General features: G+C 44.1%; 1 protein-coding gene across 4 annotated transcripts in view; it reads right to left on the minus strand.

Moving 5' to 3' along the window:
- The window catches only part of MTHFD1L (methylenetetrahydrofolate dehydrogenase (NADP+ dependent) 1 like), a 242,306-nt gene that overhangs the window by 34,749 nt on the left and 193,830 nt on the right, over window positions 1–13,727 (minus strand). For 2 of the 4 annotated variants that reach the window (XM_068551140.1, XM_068551138.1), the window contains one exon: window positions 5,420–6,593. The exons of 1 other annotated variant lie outside the window; for it this stretch is intronic. The gene's annotated coding sequence lies outside the window, so the exon portion shown is untranslated. Of the gene's footprint in view, window positions 1–5,419; window positions 6,594–8,618; window positions 8,980–13,727 lie in introns of those variants that run through there. One more of the 4 variants, XM_068551139.1, reaches the window with a different exon arrangement.

Genomic DNA, 13,727 nt, shown 5'->3' on the forward strand with positions numbered 1-13,727 from the left:
GGACTTAGATACAAACCTAGGGTGCTAAAGAGAACGGAAGCCTTGCCACGGAGTGTGAGTTTATGAAAAACTCAAAAGCATGGGTATAAACTCCCTCTGGCAGACGGGTGGAAAGCCATCCCCCAATGCCTCCAGGATCCTCCCAGTGGCTTCTGGGACCATTTTACCAGCGCCCCTCCCCGACCTTGATCATCCTCGTTAATCCAGAGCCGAGTGTGAGGCCTTGCCTGGGTAGGCACTCAACCCATACTGGATTATTAGACACGAGTCTGGGATGAGAGATCCTGAACTTGACTGGCCTCGTATATTTCTTCGTTGTCCACTGAATCTTCCTAGGAGGTCTGTGGTTCCTGAGATGGTTTAAGGATTCAACCTGGGGCGGGGGGTGCTTGGGAGCCTGGAAAAGCCACAGCCGAGGAAGGGAGGAGAGAAATGCCATGAAAAACACCAAAACTTAATTCCTTGGCTCTGAAGGGGTATCAGGAATTGAGAGGGCTGTAAGGATGATGCATAACATGCAGGTAGGGCCGCCACGGGCCAGGAGACAGACGGCTAGAAATGTGCACCCAGGCTTTCAACAAGTCCTCGCGTAGCACCTTCTAGGTGTGAAGCATCGTGCTAAGCACAGTGGCGATACAAAAGCGGAGTCTGCGTTAATTTTTAAATTTAGGATGCAGGAGAATAATTTAGTGAATTGTTAAAATACTGATTCCCAGGATCATTTCTAGAGAGCTGAATATACTAGGTCTAAGTGGAGGTGGGAAGCTACTTTTTTAACAAGCATTGCAGGTAATTCTAATGCAGATGGTCCTGAGACCAGTTAAAAAAAAAAAAAATCACGATTCTAAAACCTATAAGTAAAACTAGCCCAAACGCTTGGGAGTCTGCTATTAAGTGCCCAGAGAGGATTTCGACGTTCAGCTAGCTCATATGGATTTAGCTTGCCTTGAATACACTGGTCGTGGCCAGTCACAGTGTTGCTCCATGAAAAGTGTTCATCGTTGTCTTGGACTCAGGAAAGCAATGCTAGGTTAGGTGGCTACACTTTGGACCTGAGGAGGATGCTTACCCCAGAGCCTGAGCAGCACAAAGGAAGAGCATTAGATTAACTGGGAAGACGACCCACATTGATAAGGCTGAGATCACAGGAGGATGGCACAGCAGGGCATTTCATTCTTTTTTTATCTCATGTTGACGGCTCAACTACATGGTCCTACTCCATTTTTATGAAGTATTTTCGCCATCTTTCTTGGTTCATGACATTCATCTTTTGTCCTAGAATCAACCATCTTACTGAGACCTGAAGGAAGGCCCAGAGTCATCATTAAGAATGATTCTTTGGGGCTTCCCTGGTGGTGCCGTGGTTGAGAATCCGCCTGCCAATGCAGGGGACATGGGTTCAAGCCCTGGTCCGGGAAGATCCCACATGCCGCGGAGCAACTAAGCCCGTGCGCCACAACTACTGGGCCCGCGTGCCACAACTACCAAAGCCCGTGTGCCTAGAGCCCGTGCTCTGCAACAAGAGAAGCCAGCGCAGTGAGAAGCCCGCGCACCGCAATGAAGAACCAATGCAGCCAAAGAAAGAAAGAAAGAAAAGAACGGTTCTTTGGACAATCCCCTGAATCTATGGTTGTTTTAATGCAAGTTCAGAACATGGTGCAACTGTGGGTAACATCCCACGGACAGCTGCCAGGTAGGGGGGACTCTGGCCTTTCAGGAAGGGACATAGCTATTTAGTGTCTCATCTCCAGTGACCAACGGTGTCTGCCCAGATCTGCGGACACTGGCTTGCTCTCAGGAAATTTATGGGGTCTAGCAGAAATCTTGCCTATCTCTTGATGGCTAAGGGCTTGAAACCAAATCAGATCTTCGAATTGACCAATAGCTCAATCTAAAACTGAGTAAGAGCTGTTCTCAAAGTGTGACATGGGGGCCTGTGGGCAATCTGTCAGGGACATGATGTAGGCCATGAAATCTGCCCCATGATTTCTGAAACTTTTGGTATTTATGTATCTCGATAGTTTTTCACGACATGAACTAAAATCCTTTGCTTAACGAAATCCTCCATTGGTGTACATTCCCGACACCAACTGGATGTCTTACAACTCCATTCAATTCAGTTCTGACGCTCACTACCCAGAGTTAGTGCAGACCCCACAGGTTAGAGAGCAGGGTCCCCCACCAACAGGACTGCCCCCCACTTCCAACACCAGTCACTGGTGTCAGCAAGTGGGCTGACACGTGCTCAGTCAGTGGACGGATGAATTCGCTCAGAAAATACTTACTGATCAACTACTACCTTCCATTCCACTACTCTGTGGGTTTGGGATACAGTGGGGAATACCCCAACACGTTCCCTTCAGTCATGGACCTTGTACGTCGACTTCTTTTTCTTTTTAAGACATTCTGCTTCACACATGGTAGCTGCCCAATAGGGGTTTGCAGAACAAATGAACAAGTCAATGAATTAAACAATGTTACTCAACAATGGTAAGATCCCTTATAAGGAAAACCATACAGTAAAACTTGTAATTTTGTGGGAATGGCATTTGTGGTTACCCTGAGCCAGTGGTCCCCAGAACTAGGACGCAAGCTGAGGTTCTGTGTGAGCCTTGGGGAGACCAGGTCAGGTAGAACCTTAGTTGCCAGGGGCAGCGTCTAAAGCCATGTGGGAAAGTTTGACCCCAAAGTAGGGCAGAGGTGGGAGCTCAGGAGCTGGCCCAGGGATTGGGGTTGCTAAGCAAGCTCTACATTGACACAGCACTCTACAGTTTCCAGAGCTGCTTCTATCTCATCTGAGTTAGGCTTGAGAGGGCTCCAGTGACAGGTGCTACCTGGGCTACTCCCGGAACAAGGATCTCAGATACAGGAGCCCTGGAGCAGGGACCCTTAGGGACGGCTTGGAGCACAGATGCAGATGTATTAACATCCCAGAGCATCACAACAGGCTGCAGGATTGAGGAGGTTAGAATTTCATCCAGTCCCTGGGGGTCATCACCATTTTGGTGCCATAGATCCCTTAAACAGTCAGATGAAGTCTGTGTAGCCCTTCTCAGAATATCTTTAAATACCACGTATGATTATAACGCAGAACAACAGTGAAATGCAGTTATTAAAATGTTGAAAAAGTTATCAAATTTGATTACAGCAATATATGTGGCTCTTGACACATGAAATAACAGGATAGTGGCACATCTGCCTTGTTAGATGATGTGCTACTGTGATGGGCATAATTGCTACTGTGACTCTCTGCAGAAACTGTAATATTAGAATGTCAGTGATTTCTACTGCGACAGACACAGGTACTGTGAATATTGCTGTGATTTGCTGCTGACATTCATAATGGAAGGAAATGTGACATTACAGTTAGAAGTTAGTGAATACAAAGATGTACTTTTTTCCCCCATCCAAGTTCATGGACTCTTGGATTTCAGCACTATCCCTTGTTTAAAGTGTAGCTATAAGAGCTTTTTTGGGGTCCCTCGATCCATGGCTGCATTAAAGTCTAAGGAACCAGTGAGGCTCTGATTAGTAACCAACTGTTCTGCCACAATGCTCAACTTTTTCGGTGGATATGGACTACAGGTTTGTAACAAATGCTATAAAAGTGCACTTATTACTTAATTTTTACTCCGTTGTACATACACATTTATACAAAAGCAATGGACAAATACGTGTATGTGGACTTTTCTGGAATAAATAAAGTAAGCTTCCTACACCATCTTATCTATCGGCAGGTGTAAATTATGTTAAAAAACAGTCCCTGGGTAATGTTAGACAGGAGGATTCTCTTTGAATATCTGTTGTGAAGAACACTGATGTATTGTTTTAATGGAGTCAGCACATTCCAGTTAAAACAAAGAGAATAACCCTAGAAATAGAGAAATAAAAAGAATATTAAGGAATGGATTGGCTAATTGCCTTGCCGCTACTTTCCTGAGTCCCCATTCATCTCTCCCTTGCTTTTTTGTTAATCACTATGGTGTGTTCCTCTGTCGGCTTTCAGAATATCCTTCTGGTCTGGGTCTTAACCCTTGCAGGTGTTACTTCAGGACCGTGAGCAGAGAGGGAGCAAGACCATACGTCTCGGGCTTCCCTGGTGGCGCAGTGGTTGAGAATCCGCCTGCCAATGCAGGGGACACGGGTTCGAGCCCTGGTCTGGGAAGATCCCACATGCCGCGGAGCAACTGGGCCCGTGAGCCACAACTACTGAGCCTGCGCGTTTGGAGCCTGTGCTCCGCAACAAGAGAGGCCGCGATAGTGAGAGACCCGTGCACCGCGATGAAGAGTGGCCCCCGCTTGCCGCAACTAGAGAAAGCCCTCGCACAGAAACGATGACCCAACACAGCCAAAAAATAAATAAATAAATTAAAAAAAAAAAAAAAAAAAAAGACCATACGTCTCTGCGTGCCATGGTGGTCATTGCGGCCCTCACCATTTCTGGTCTGTTAGTAGTTTCTTACATTTCAGTTATAGAGGCAGAGAGAAATCAGGATCTACCCTTCTCGGGAAGATTTCTGTCTAAAACCCGCCATGCCAAAGGTTATGTGATTTTTTTTTTTTTCATGCCTTGGTCTCAGAAGAGATGGTAGGTAACTGGCTCTCTTCTAAAATAACGTCTTCTCCTGCCCGTGAATGCCTCGGGCATCACGAGTTCATAAGCCCATTATTTAACCTGCCAAAGACCTTTCTTCTCAGTGGAGGCTGCTTATCCCTCAGCAGGAGTGTATCCTGGTAGGGTTAGCGCATGAAAGAAAACAATCCATCGGAACGTGAGTTCTGACACCTAGCAGTTAAGACGAGCCCACATGATGGGAAAACTGTGGAGTTCCCAGCAACACCTGGATTATACGTCCTTCGGTGTGAGTGTTGAGAAGCTCTCCCACATCTGTATTCAGGATGCTCCTTTTTTTTCTCTCCTTTTTTTGATGAATTGGTGAGTTGCCTGGTGAAAGCAGGTAGTAAGGAAAGAAGTCTCTGGCCTAAAGCCCTTGGAATATAGGTTTGTAAGATTTTTTTTTTTTTTCCTAAAACATTTTCAAAAATAGAAAATGAAACTTTAAATGGCAGAGGAAAATAACAAGCAGAAGAGAACTGCTTAAAAGTCACTTCGGGGACTTCCCTGGCAGTCCAGTGGTTAAGACTCCGTGTTTCCAATGCAGGGGGCGTAGGTTTGATCTCTGGTGGGGGAACTAAGATTCCACATGCTGCTTGGCCAAAAAATAAAATGAAAAGAATAAAAAAAAAAATTTAAATAAAAATCATTTCGTGAGAAAGGCTGCTCACTGGTCACATTATATAGAGAACGAATTGACTGTGAACCCTCATAATCTTGAAATAGATTCATACATCGGAGATGCTAGTTCACTGTGTATTTGGAGAGGCATACATGCAAATAAAAGGCAGGGACAGAGGGGCGGGTGGGGGTGGATGACAATGGGACCGTGACACTTCAGAAACATGAAGCAAAATTATTCTCAGGACAGACAGTCTTTGCGTGGGGAGGCTTTTTACTTATTAAACAGTGTTTTGGAACAAATTAAACTGCACATAAAGATACATTATGGGCAGAGCAGCTAACAAGCAGGGTCACTGAGGGTGCAGTACAAGAACATGCAGGATCTGATGGCAAGGACTTTTGCAGGATGTGCCTGGGGGACGTTTAAGATATTTATGGTGACTATCTTACTTATACTGCTTAGAGGACAATCACTGCTTGTTTGTTCCTGAATCCTTGGTTTTGTCTTAACTTTTATGTAATTTTATATTATTGTAGGGAAAAAATGGAAACAAGAGAGGGTCAGGAACAATTTAAGGGCTGGAAAAATGAAAAAACATTTGCCAAACACCCGACCTTTAAGAGTCACTTCTCTTGCCCTATGGGCCTGCGAGAGCTTAATGGCCATTGAGATTCATTCATCGGTGGAAGAAACTAGCATAATCCCATCAGTTTCTAGGTAAGTGATGTAAACTTCACTGGCACTGAAAAGTAGTTCTGGATATAAAATGTATTTTGTTCCAAAGGATATTACCACTTTCCAGCAGTCAGAAGATTTCACAACTGACCTGATATTTCTCTGTCTGTTATTTTTTCCTTGTTATGTTTATAAAGCTCTCATTGCATTCACAATTTTCCAGGAAATCAGTGTCAGGTAACAACCCCACCATGAAAAGCTACCTCTAGAGAGCAGTCAGTGAGTCTTATCTGGCACTGAAAGCTTGCTGGTTGGTTTTCTACATACATGTTTATTTTCAGTTCAAAGACAAAATAGAAAACTCCATCGTGGAAAATGTTACCTTTTAGTTCACACTCTTTTAATCCCCCAGTCCCCATAAAATAAACATTCTGAAGTGTAAGCAGTGGGAAATAATGTAAACTCTGCAGAAACAGAAAATAAATTAGTTTCTTTCAGACTTGGTGGAGGTCCTTTTCCTGAACACTACACTCTGTTACAAACAGAATTCGTCTTGAACGAAGAATAAATCTTCGGCCTATTTCACCATTTCCCCAGCATTGCGTAAGAGCATATTTCAAATTCACTTTCTTCTCCAACTGCAGCAAAAAGGCAAGGAGTAGTTTGTGTTTGTGGAGCCTGAAAAACAGGAAAAAAAAATATTTCGGTGGTTTAAGAACAGCTTTTTTCCTCTGGTGTCAAACTGTTCATATATTATAGCTCTGAAGTTGGAGACCACAAGAAAATATAAGAGCAGACAAGTGAGTCTATTCACAAGGCAAGGCTGGGATCATTGCTTGGAATCTTTTTACTTATGAGCAGTGGAGAATCCGATTCTGCACCACTCGGGACCGAGCCAGCACGGACACGGCAGGCAGCAGTTCTGATTTCCTAAAAGATTTTGCTTGGGGACCGTGGCTGAAATTCCATGACTTCTAAATTTGGAATCTACACGTTTCCAGGATCCTGTCAAGTGAGAACATCCAGGATTTTAGATTAGCAATCCTGTTGCCTTGGATTTCAGTTTCTCTTTTACAGCAGGCACAGAGAGCAAGGTCTGAAAAATGCATTTAGGACAAGAATGGAAGTGAGTGAATCTGGAATTTCGTGTTATTGTTAAAGCTTCGTTGTTTTCCCGCAAAGGATACTAGCACTCTCTGTCACTGTGAATTCTCCAATCTTTTAGAAAAAGAAGTGATCAAACTACATTTTAAAAAGAAAAAAGCAAACAAAACACCTGAGTACCAAAAAAAAAAAAAAAAAAAAAAAAAGTGTTCATCAGGAGAAATGTAAAATACAAGCACTTGGCCTTTGATCTGAATTTATACAAGGAGGAATTCATCCACTCGGCCAAGAGTTCAAACTCGGCTGGAATACAGCGAGCCAGCCTCCCACGGATGAGGGCAGGGTCTGGAGCCAGAAGGGATGCTTTATTAGCTTCAGAAGACGGTGATGAAGGCAGGGGACTAGGAGTTTCAAATACTCCCCGATGTCTGGTTCAAACCAGGGAAGTAAACAGAAAACAGAAGCATCGCAAGCATAGTAAACATTAACAAAAAGAAAATATTTTTGATGTTAGGAAGGGAGGTCTGCCTGGTGCGGACCTTGCCCCTCCTCTCAGTGATGTGCCAGCCTCCCGTCGGTGGCTCTGGTGACTCTAGATACGGGGCACAGTGACTACTGGGGAGGGAAGGTGGGTGGCGGGAGAGACGAGGGTGGGCTCGGTGGAAGACCCGTGGATTGACCACGTGACCTCGGTATCAACAGTTTTATAGTTAAAGAGGCTTAGAGTCTGTGGTTCCATATTTTCAGAAAACTCAAAGGGTTGGTAAAGGTATAGAAAGTCTGAATATAAATTAAAAAAAAAAATCAGAAACACAATAGCGAAGGTGCAAATGAATCAGTTGTTTATTGTGTATTCAGTGGGGCAAAAAATTTTTAAATTTCATTTAGTGTTCTCAGTGCTTTGTGACCACCTAGAGGGGTGGGATAGGGAGGGTGTGAGGGAGATGCAAGAGGGAGGAGATATGGGGATATATGTTTATGTATAACTGATTCACTTTGTTATAAAGCAGAAACTAACACACCATTGTAAAGCAATTATACTCCAATAAAGATGTTAAAAAAAATTTGATTTAGTGTTAAATCTTTTGGAAGACAGAATATGTAAGACATCCAATCATGGTATGTGAATAATAAGAAATTACAAAGTGCCCAGGCAACGTGAATGACCAGAGGCAGAGACTGGAGTGACGTGGCCACAAGTCAAGGGCTGCTGGCAGCCGCTAGAATCTGGAGAAGGCAAGGAAAGGATTCTCCCCTGGAGCTTCTGGAGGGAGTGTGGCCTGTTGGCACCTTGATTTCAGCCTGCTAATACTGATTTCAGACTTCTAGCCTCTAAAACTGTGAAAGAATCAATTTCTGGCATTTTAAACCACCAAGTGATTTGTTATAGCAGCCATGGGGATAAAACACACACACATTTCCCCCCCCCCCCCCATAAGGGGAGTTCTCTCCTATTTATTAAACTAAGACAATTTCATTGTATTTACCCTTATGTTAATTATTGGTAATGACACTTGGTTCTTGGCTTCTCTTTGCTGACAACCATCTTGTTTTGGTTCCCACTGTTGAATAACAGAGGTTTAAGTTAAATACTCTACCAAAGTGACTTTATTACTTATTATAAATTTATTTATTTTATTTATTTATTTTTGGCTGCGTTGGGTCTTCATTGCTGCGCGTGGGCTTTCTCTAGTTGCGGTGAGCAGGTGCTACTCTCTTCGTTGCAGTGCGCGGGCTTTTCATTGCGGTGGCTTCTCTTGTTGCAGATCATGGGCTCTAGGTGTGTGGGCTTCAGTAGTTGTGGCATGTGGGCTCAGTAGTTGTGGCATGTGGGCTCAGTAGTTGTGGCTCGCGGGCTTCGTTCCTCCGCAGCATGTGGGATCGTCCCGGACCAGGGCTCGAACCCATGTCCCCTACATTGGCAGGTGGATTCTTAACCACTGTGCCACCAGGGAAGCCCCTGCAAGTGAATTTAAAGTAAAAACGAAGTCAACCTCAGTAGTATTTGTAAAGTTGATGGTGACATATTTTGACAATTTTTTTAAAACCTGAAAAGTGAATAATTTGGAATCATTTATATCATGAATTTTTTTTTTTTTTTGAGATTTGCTTTTGAATTGAGGAGAAGTAAGTCTATTTATTTCTCTTATTAGTGAAACTGCATGATAGTCACTGGATGCTTATTAACCCGCTTGAATGTCTGATAAAAAATGGCTTCTGCAAAATGGAGAAAATTTCAAGTTCATAGCATTGGGTTAAAACTTTCACCCTACCTTACAAGTTCTAATTTTTTCAAACCAACTGGTAGATTATAACTAATGACATAACTGAAGCTTTTCTCCAAGCTTTCCAAGCTTTTCCAAAAGCTCATCCAAGCTTTCCTCATTGACCTATAATTTTTCTTTTTTATTTATTCTTTTTTTTGTTGTTGTTGTTGTTTTTGTTTTTTGATTCTTTAGAATTGTCTATATAGACAACCATATCCTCTGCAAACAAAGACAGCTATATTTTTTCCTTCCCAATCTGTATGTGTTTAACTTCCTTTTCTTTTTTTTTTTTTAAATTATAAATTTATTTATTTATTTATTTATTGGGTGTGTTGGGTCTTCGTTTCTGTGCGAGGGCTTTCTCCAGTTCCGGTGAGCGGGGGCCACTCTTCATCGCGGTGTGCAGGCCTCTCTCTGTCGCCGCCTCTCCCATCGCGGAGCACAGGCTCCAGACGCGCAGGCTCAGTAGTCGTGGCTCACGGGCCTAGTTGCTCCGCGGCATGTGGGATCTTCCCAGACCAGGGCTCGAACCCGTGTCCCCTGCATTGGCAGGCAGATTCTCAACCACTGTGCCACCAGGGAAGCCCTATAATTTCTTATATATTATATTAACCATGTATAAATTTAGAGTTATTAGAAAAATCATATTTTTCCAGCGTTTGATGAAATATTATTTTTCTTGGTTTATTAAAAAAAAAAAGTATAAGATGATTAGATCCACTGCCTCCTGGGAAGTTTCTTTTAAAAGGGAATTAATTAAGAATTTCACAACCGTTAAGCCTCAAAACATTCCATTTTAGTTAGATAAGGGAGATTTAATTATCACCATCTTTTAGAGATGTTAAAGATTCCATTTTAGATTTAATTATCACAATCGTTTATTTAAGTAGCTTGGGCTTCCAGCCTATTTTGGCTCCTGCCTGGGAGTGGGAAAAGGGGGCCTCCCTCTGTCCCAAGGATAGCTTGGGGTGAGGAACTGAGGACTTCTTCTTGAAGCACAACGGTGATGAACAATTTTTGAGCTGCTTCTTGAAAAGACAGAGTTTCAAAATTAAAATCAGAGAGCCCTGGAGCTCCCCCAGGAAACCCTGAAACGCTGTGGTTTATAACCTGGGGATAAGAGGCTCTGTCCACAAGCAGCGTCTGAAGATTAATTATTAAACATCACTGAAAATTTCGGCTCGAAAGAACGTTTAGGGAAGAAATGAGCTGGTATTATACTCCTTTTTGCGTGTGCAATTCAAGATAAACAATTATAGCAGGGCCAGAGTCAATTTGATTCCGTACTAACCATAACTTTGCACATCAGAATAAAGTAAGGGAGTGTTTGAATCCTTCAGGAAATCTGCCAGGCTTTCTTGAGTTCATTTGAATCCTGCCAAGGCCCAGAAATATGATAAAGCTTCAAAATGAGAAACCCAGAGGGAGGGGGGGAATCAAACCTCCAAATCCAATCATCTTCAAACAAAAGACTGACCAGTCATGTCACAGGATCAGTTTCACTGGGACAAACAACTCATTTTAATTAGTTCTATTTGGTAACATCCAGAAGAATGCATCATGCCCTTAGTCTAACAATAGTGAAAGCACGACAGGGAAGCTTTGGAAAGAAGAGGCAAGAGCTCAAATTCTGGTGATTTCCTGGCACCACCGGCTCATATTGTCTCACACCGTTTCCTAGAGGGTGAGATAAGCAGGGAAGGTGAGGAAGCGGAAGGAAAGACAGCAGTCCTCAACCGAGGGGTTTCTTCCACGTGGGACACGTCACGTCTGCAACACGTTCTGCGAGGAGTAAGGAGAGTGATGCCCTGCAGCTGAGTCCAGAGGAAGAGCTGGAGTCTGACCACGATGTGAGCAAAGCAGCCCACCGGACATTTCCTCTCCTGATGCTCAAATCTGTCCGAGTATCATCCAAGCTTTAACATTTGTATTTTATGCGTTTTTAATAGCCACAGACCTGTGACTGCTAGTAGGAGAGGTCCCTGCCTGCCGTGTGCGAGAGCGGACAGGAAGCAGGAAGAACGTCTGCGGGATCGTTATTCTGAAGGACACCCGAGAGGGAACATGTGCTTTGCACAGTGGTCTTCTCTTACAGCACCGGATGGTTTGCGATTATTCAAGCAGGGTCAAGGGATGGGTTTTGAAACACTGCCTACCAAGCCTAGAAGAAGGTTTGGCAATTCACACAGAAGAAAGAACCTTGGATAACTGAGTGGGAAAATGACATTCAATGAGAAACTTAAGTAAGAGATAGCTCTAGTATAGTTTGACTGAAAAGAATTTTGACAAAGTCATAGCTTTTAATACTCAATTATCTTTTTTTTTTTTAAAATAAATTTTTTTTTTATTTTTGGCTGTGTTGGGTCTTAGTTTCTGTGCGAGGGCTTTCTCCAGCTGCGGATTGCGGTGTGCGGGCCTCTCACTGTCGCGGCCTCTCCTGTTACGGGCTCCAGACGCGCAGGCTCAGCGGTTGTGGCTCACGGGCCTAGTTGCTCCGCGGCACGTGGGATCCTCCCAGACCAGGGCTCGAACCCGTGTCCCCTGCATTGGCAGGCGGATTCTCAACCACTGCGCCACCAGGGAAGCCCTCAATTATCTTTTGCTATGAAAACATCACCTGGTTGTCCCCAAATTATGGGTCTGTTCAAAGAGCTGGTTATCATCTCCCAGAATGGGCCAAAGTTCATTTACCCCGTGAAAATCTTTTGGTTTGGGGCAGAAAGGATGGGGTGAGACCGAGAGTAAGCAGATCTGGGTTGAGTCTTGGCTTTTGTACTTATCAGCTGTGCAACTTAGGCAAGTTGTTGATGTCCCTGGGCCAGAGTTTCCGCAGTTCTGAAATTTGAGGCCAGCATGACATGTGACCGGGGATGGCAAAGCATTTCCTGCTACAGCCATGGAACGAGAGGCAGGGCTGAGTAGTGGAAAGGCAGTATTACTCCTCTGCTATCTGGTGGATCAGGGCCATCCCTCAGCTACCCCCTCTTGTGACCACAGGGGACAGGACGACACCTGCCTGCGAGGGGTGCAGTGACTGCCCGTGAGACGTGCTTAGCACTGTGCCTGGCCCATTGGAGGGAATCCCCAAAGGCAAGTGTCTTGACCCCCAACCCCTGCTCAGTCTTTGTTTTTTGTTTTTGTTTTTAATTCTCTCTTTTTTTTTGGCCGCACCCCGCAACATGCGGGACCTCAATTCCCCGACCAGGGATCCGACCTGCGCCCCTTGCAGTGGAAGTGTGCAGTCTCAACCACTGGACCGCCAGGGAAGTCCCCCTGCGCAGTCTTTGAACAAAGTCCAGAGGGATAGTTGTCAGCGAACTTGAACACAAGGTTTTAGAGGTAGGTACTGGTAAAGCTAAGGACACGCCACCTGGCATTACCTGAGTCCCAACTGCAAGAATTAAGGCATAAATGCATTTATATGACCTATTTGGAGAGCAAATAAAAATGGACCAAAAGGCTGGAAAAATACTCATCTATCTGAGAGAGATGAAAGAATTACACACACTTGTTCTGGAGAAAAATGACAAGTGGCAGAAATGTAGCATAATGGGTTGACATGACAAGGGAAATTAGTCTGGACAGGGGTCAACTCAAAGTTTAAGAGGAATGATATTGTGATTTTCCCAAGGCCTGGCTGGGAAACCCAAGACATTCACACACACATACACATGCACAGTCATATCAAAAGACCAAAATAACTCTGTTATCAAAGCTCAAGTTTATGGGCTTCTCTGTTAAATTAGTCTCCGTTAGTTCATTTTCTGGAGTTTTCTTTTTCAGAAATGACAAAGATTTGAAATGTGATTGTGGTTAAAACTAAATACAGCTCCCACTCCTCAGCAAAAAACACATACAAACAACACCAAACACCACACACACAACCCAAACTGAACAATCCCACAACTTGTATTAATGTGTCTCTTACCTTTCTCATCATAGCCTAAGTCTTCAGTGTTTTAGTAACAAAGACTTGCAAAAAAAAAAAAAAAAATCTCCCCATGTTCACTACTGATAGTCAAACAAACAAATGTGAGAGTCCTGTGTGCTTGGCTTAGGGCATAACTCAGAGACAATTGGAAAGAAGGGTCTTTAGGTCAAGCAAGCTCATCTGGAAGGCCCAGAATATACTGGGAAGAGGGATGGGTGCTGGGCTAAGGAACAGGAGCAGGAGGGAGTAGGAAGAAGGAATGGGGGTGTTTATGGGGAAGGAATGCGTCTTGAGAATATGGTGAGGGCTTGTCTGATATATGGGATGGGGAAAAGCAGCTCCAAGTCTCTGAGACTTCTGATTGGGAGTTTCCCAGGGAGGAGGATTTGCGGGGGCGGGGGGGGGGGGGTCCTTCTTCTTCGTGATGGGAAGCTAGGACAGAAGCCAGCAGGTGTGCCTGCGGCTGCAGGACCGAGGCACAGACATGAATGAGACCAAAGGGCCCCTGCT

This window comes from Eschrichtius robustus, chromosome 9 (assembly GCF_028021215.1).
Source record: "Eschrichtius robustus isolate mEscRob2 chromosome 9, mEscRob2.pri, whole genome shotgun sequence".
Taxonomy (NCBI): domain Eukaryota; kingdom Metazoa; phylum Chordata; class Mammalia; order Artiodactyla; family Eschrichtiidae; genus Eschrichtius; species Eschrichtius robustus.